Source organism: Microtus pennsylvanicus, chromosome 3, assembly GCF_037038515.1.
Source record: "Microtus pennsylvanicus isolate mMicPen1 chromosome 3, mMicPen1.hap1, whole genome shotgun sequence".
NCBI lineage: Eukaryota > Metazoa > Chordata > Mammalia > Rodentia > Cricetidae > Microtus > Microtus pennsylvanicus.
The window spans coordinates 105,028,923-105,035,000 of record NC_134581.1 but is presented as its reverse complement, the minus strand read 5'-3'; positions in this window follow the sequence as shown (position 1 = coordinate 105,035,000).

Below are 6,078 nucleotides of genomic sequence, written 5' to 3'. Positions count from 1 at the left end.
ACACTCCACGACCTGCCAAGAGCTCGCTGTAGTCACCACCTCTGTTTAGTCGTGGGCGGCAGAGGGAAGAGCAAAGCTCAGCACAAACAACGGCTGCTTCAGGGCCCCTGATAGTGACCATCGGAATAGATCTATGGATACACCCAGTGCTGGTGTCTCTCACACCTACAACAGCCTCACTAGATGACAAGCACGTCATTCATCGTGGGTCACTCTTCATGGGTCTGAGCCGGGTTTTTAACAGACTTCCCACCACAAAGGACACTGGTGTGTCTTGTGGATAATGTCGTCTGATACAACTGGAAGAATAGAAAGTAGAAACTTTCTTAGGAACTTGATAGCACACGTGTGTAGCAGACGATGAAAAAGAAGACTGAAGACAGGCTCTCCCTAACTCCATAAAGCTCTTTCAGTGCAATGGTCTGGCCTCCAGTGGTAGATATTTAAAGTGGGGACTCCATAGTCAAGGATAAATTGATGAATTCTGGGGCTGTAAATACTAGGAAGGAGGTAGGCAGCTTCATGGGCCTCTTTAGAATTTCAGATAACAGGGAACATTTACCATGTGAATCAAAGAGCAGGAAAAGCTGATGGGATGCACTTCCGTATGCTGTGAACATGGTTTTTGGGGGGTTTTGTTTGTTTGTTTGTTTTGCTTTTCTGGAGACAGGATTTCTCTGTAGCTTTGGAGCTTTTCCTGGAACTCACTCTGTAGACCAGGTTGGCCTCAAACTCACAGAGATCTGACTGCCTCTGCCTCCCAAGTGGTGGTGTAAAAGGTGTGTGCCACCACTGCCTGGCCTGTGAATATGTTTTACTTCCATTAGTTAATAAAAACGCTAATTTGGCCAACAGCCTGGCAGAATAGAGCCAGGCTGGAAATCCGAACAAAGGGAAAGGGGAAAGGAGGGCGGAGTATGGGAGGCACCTGCAGCCGCAGGAGAAATAAAATGTGAGGTAATGAGCCACGAGCCTCGCGGTAAAATATAAAATAATAGAAATGGGCTAATTTAAGTTGTAAGAGCTAGGTAATAAGTCTGAACTAATAGGCCAAACAGTTTGTAAGTAATATTAAGCTTCAGAGTGTTTATTCGGGAACTGGCAGGTGGGAGAGAAACCTCCAGTTACAAAAGGCTTTCCAGGTCAAGGGTGTAGTAAAAAAAAGTTTGGCCATGTTCCTTCAAAACCAGGTGATCTGATTGTGCCAAAGTCTATGTGATAGGTTAAGTGCCCTGCAGCAAGGACTCGCAATCAGGCTGGCACACTGAAAGCATCTAAGGCCATCACATCTGGGTCCTTTACAGTGAGTGCAATGCTGGTGCCTAGGCAACACTTCAAGGCTCTGCTTTCACTGGCTGAGAGCCATTACCCTCTAGAGACCAGCCATTGCCCAAGTCCAGTGTCCACTAACCTCACCTGAAGGATTTGTTAAACTAGATTTCTGGGACCAGTAATATGGCTCAGTCAGTAAAGGCCTTGCAATGATGTGGGAGGGTCTTCTGTTTTGTGTTGATTTCATTGGTTAATAAAGAAACTGCCTTGGCCATTTGATAGGCCAGCCCTTAGGTGGGTGGAGTAGACAGAACAGAATTCTGGGAGGAAGAGGGAAGTGAGGCAATCGCCATGCCTCTCCTCTCTGGGTCAGATGCCATGGAGCCAGCCACCAGGTCAGACATGTTGACTCATTCCCGGTAAGCCACCACCTCGTGGTGCTACACAGATTATTAGAAATGAGTTAATCAAGATGTGAGAGTTAGCCAGTAAGAGGCTAGAGCTAATAGGCTAGGCAGTGTTTAAAAGAATACAATTGGTGTGTTGTTATTTCGGGTGTGAAGCTAACCATGCAGAAGACGGGCGGGACGAAAAGCAGGCCTGCTCGCCACATCATTACATTGCAACCCTCTTGGATCCCTCTTAAAGGTGATAGAAAAGAAGAAACTTCACAAAGCTGACCTCTGACCTCCATTCCCACGCTGTGGCACCCACATGCACACATACACACACACAGTAATAGTAATAAATAAAATGAAGGAAAGCTTCCAAGGCCTACTCTAGAGTTTTTAATTCAATATGTCTGTGACGTGAGAATTTTCATGAGTAGCCCTTTGAGCCAACCCTCTGATGATACTGATTCTGGTGGGGAGGAAGCCACACCCCCAGAGTCACTGATGCTGACCCCGTTGAGCCCCAGAAGAGAACCTGGTGCTGTTCTCTCCATCTCGGCTACTCGACAGTTCCCAGCTCATGGTCATACAAGTCTCCACCGGAAATCAAGTTTTGAATAAACGTCACCTCATCAACAGCTGCTCTGCTTCCAGGGCTGAGTGGGCCAAGAAGCATAAACAGTGATGGTTGAGGCTTGGGTCTCAATGCAAAGAGGAAGAGCAGTGGAGACTGACGGCCATGGGTTGAAGGTGACGGGAGAAAATGGAAGGAGGGGCCTGTGCTTGCTGTGGTGCCACCCAGCAACCAGGAGAAGCAAATGCTGACCTTCCAGAGAAGGCCACTGGGCTAAGTACCAGGAGCCTAGTCTGATGACCTTGAATGGAGTGGTCCTCACCTGCTCAGTTGTCTGAGATGGATATGTCAGCAATCCACTCAAGGTCCTTCATGGAGACAGGGACTCACTATCTAGCCTAGCCTGGAAATTGCTATACAGCCAAGGCTGTTCTTGTGCTCCTTTTCTCTGCCTCCCAAATTCTGCAATTATAGCCATGTGCCACAATATCTGGTAACCCTAAGCATTTCTTTTCTTGATCATGGCAGTGGTTACAAGGTATTTTATTTAATAGCTACACATACTTTTCTGTGTACAGACACACACACACACACACATAATTGTATGGGCACATAAATTGAAAATTAATGAATAAAGTTATATTATCAGGAAAACACAAATTTATGAGAATATATTAAAGCAGTTGCAGAGAAATTAAGAAGGCATTCTTTAAAAAAGTTTGCATGAACCAGGTGGTAGTGGCACATGCCTTTAATCTCAGCACTTGGGAAGCAGAGACAGGCAGATCTCTGTGAGTTTAAGGCCAGCCTGGTCTACAAGAGCTAGTTCCAGAACAGCCAAGGATATTAAACAGAGATACCCTGTCTCAAAAAAAAAGTTTGTATGTGTCTTCATGTACACCTATATGTGTGGGCTACCCATAAAGGCCAGAAGAAGACGCCGGATCTCCTGGAGTTGAAGGCAGTGGTTAGCAGCCTGACGTGGATGCTATGAACCGGCTCAGATCCTCAGCATGAGCAGCCATCTCTCTAGCTCCTGAACAGGCATTCTTGATTTGGGTAAAAACAAATAAACAAAAAAACAAATAAATATAAAATCTAGACTTTGAAGGAGATTTCAGCTCACAGTAGCTTGGTTTCTACACAAGATCTGCCCCAAATCAAGTCAATCAAAATTCCAGCGTGAGCCGGGCGGTGGTGGCACATGCTTTTAATCTCAGCATTCAGGAGACAGAGGCAGTTTGATCTCTATGAGTCTGAGGCCAGCCTGGTCTACAGAGCAAGTTCCAGGACACTCAGGGCTGCACAGAGAAAACCTGTCTTCAAAGAACCAAAACTCAACCAACCAAACAAAAAACTCCAGCATGGATCAGGGAGGGGTCCCTGAGAGCCCACCCCATGCCCTATGGGAGTAGCTACTGGCAGGTGATAGCTGCTGAGGGAAGGGAAACAGTCCCTCTCCTGGGGGACTATCAACCTGGGGAGGCTGTTAATAAGTTGCAAAAGCTTTCCTCCCCTCCCCATAATTTGTCCTTCTTCCCTCTCTCAGTAAACACTGCCACCCCTGGAGCAAATGCTGAGGCTTTATGTTTTGTTCTATGGCATGGGGTCTCTTACCATGTGGCAGAAGGAAGATGGCTGCCCCCATCCCAACCCCGAGTCCTGGGTGTGAGCCATCACCTCCAGTTTCTGCAGTGCTGGGGTTCAAACCCAGGGCTTTGGACAGTCTGGGCCAACACTCTACGGCCTAAGCTTCAGGCCTAGCTCAAGTCATTAGTTTTATTCTTTTATTCACTGTACTCCTCTCTCCTGTCTTTTGACACCTACCACCACCCACATTTCCTGAATATTTCTATTTATTACAGTCTTTAGTGCCACCAGCTATGTCTGAGCAATTGTCTCTTTTCTGGATCACACCATGACTCTTACAGCTTCAATTCTCCACTGCCTGCAATTCATCTAGCCACCATAGCGATTATTATAACATGTGAAACAAACTGACCCTCCCAGAACTTGGGAGGCAGAGACAGGGAGATTGGCAGCTTTGCTATATTGAGGATTTGAGGCCAGCTGGGAATGAGTGAAGCTCTGTCTAATCTTTAAAAATTGGATAAACAAATAAAAACAAGCAAAAACCATAAAATGCAAAGTAGTTGATGACTCTCTTTTACATCCGTCTGCGAAAGTCAATGCTTTACCGCCCATGGCCCCTGCATGTCAAGCGTAGGTGGTCTTTCACCAGCTGAAGAATGGGGAGGGCGTGTTGACTCACTAGGTGACAGTGGTTTTCAGGTTTCAAACATTTTATTATACGAGTTAAAAACAAAGCATGATTAATAAGAGCTCAGAGACTGATATTTGGGTTCAACCGAAAAGCAAAACACCAACCCCTAGCTCTTGGCTCGACCTCAGTCTGAAATGACTATCTTGCCTTTAGCAATCCTCAGAATGAGACCATGAGAGCTGTCTCCTCCTGTTTTATATTCCTCTCCAGGGCTGGGGTTAAGCGTGTGCACCACTATCATCCAGTTTCTATGGCAACTAGTGTGGCTACCGGGATTTAAGGGGTGTGTTACCACTGCCTGGTCTGTAAAGCAGACCAGTGGGGGTGTTTTACTCTCTGATCTTCAGGCAGGCTTTATTTATTAAAATACAAATGAAATAAATACCACTGCAAGTTAGATTTCACTACTCACTTCAGACTCTAGTTATGCATGTCTGGTGGTTATTTATTCCCCCCAGATTGACAGATTTCCACATTTGAAGGGATCCCTTGCCTTAAGACTTCATCTCTTAAGAACGAGCCGCACGTTTGGGGCTCCCTCACCTTTGGGCACCCTCTCCAGGCATTTAGTAATTTGATTTACCGCCCATCGCCACCTACTGGACATCAGAGGACATTACATCATGGACATCCTGATTTTCCTGTGTGGGCCTTTGGATTCCATGGGCATTCATATTTGTGAAACTGTATTTACATTTTTTCATGACAAGACAATACACCATTTTGAATTATTTAGAACCAAACTCTATGTCTTGAGATCTTTTCTGGAATTTCTTGAGAATTTGTGTAAAAACACTATCACACAAAAGGTATTGGGAAATATTGGAACCTCAAATTTCTAACTTGAATTACTTAATCAAGTGAGATTATAAAACATCCTCAAGTTTTCCAGTTCATTTAAGAACATAATCCTAGACTAAGCAGTTTCCTTTTCCTTTTTTTTCTTTCATTTTTGTTTTTAGGTTTGTTTTTTTTTTTTGTCTTTGGTTTTGTTTTTTGAGACAGCGTGTCTTTGTACAGCCCTGACTGATGGCATAAGATACAAAATAATCCCACACTAGTTCAGAATTACATATAATACAGGGTTATTTATTTAGGGGAGACTTACAGATCACTTTCCTAAATCACAATCCTCTGCACAACAGGCAACAGGAATAGAGGCTAGCAGCTGGAAGTGAGAGCCATAAGCAAGAAGGCACAAGCTTTACAGCTGCCTTTGCAGTATAAGAGACCACGCCCAGTGGGCTGGTATCTTAAAGGCTGTTGGCTGAAAGAGTGGAAGGAGCTCCCACAGCACCTGGCTGTCCTGGAACTGTCTCTATAGACCAGGCTGGCCTCAAATTCAGAGATCCATCTTGAGTCCTGGGATTAAAGGTGTGTGCCACCACCACCCACCTGTCACAGCAGTTCCTAAACAAAGGAAATAGGATATTTCTTATTGATAAGACAGCACACTTAGATATTTGTATTACACACAACATATTTAAAAGGGAGATACGATTAAAAGGATGATTTTAGCCCTGCATGGTTACATCCACCTGTAACCCAGTACCTGG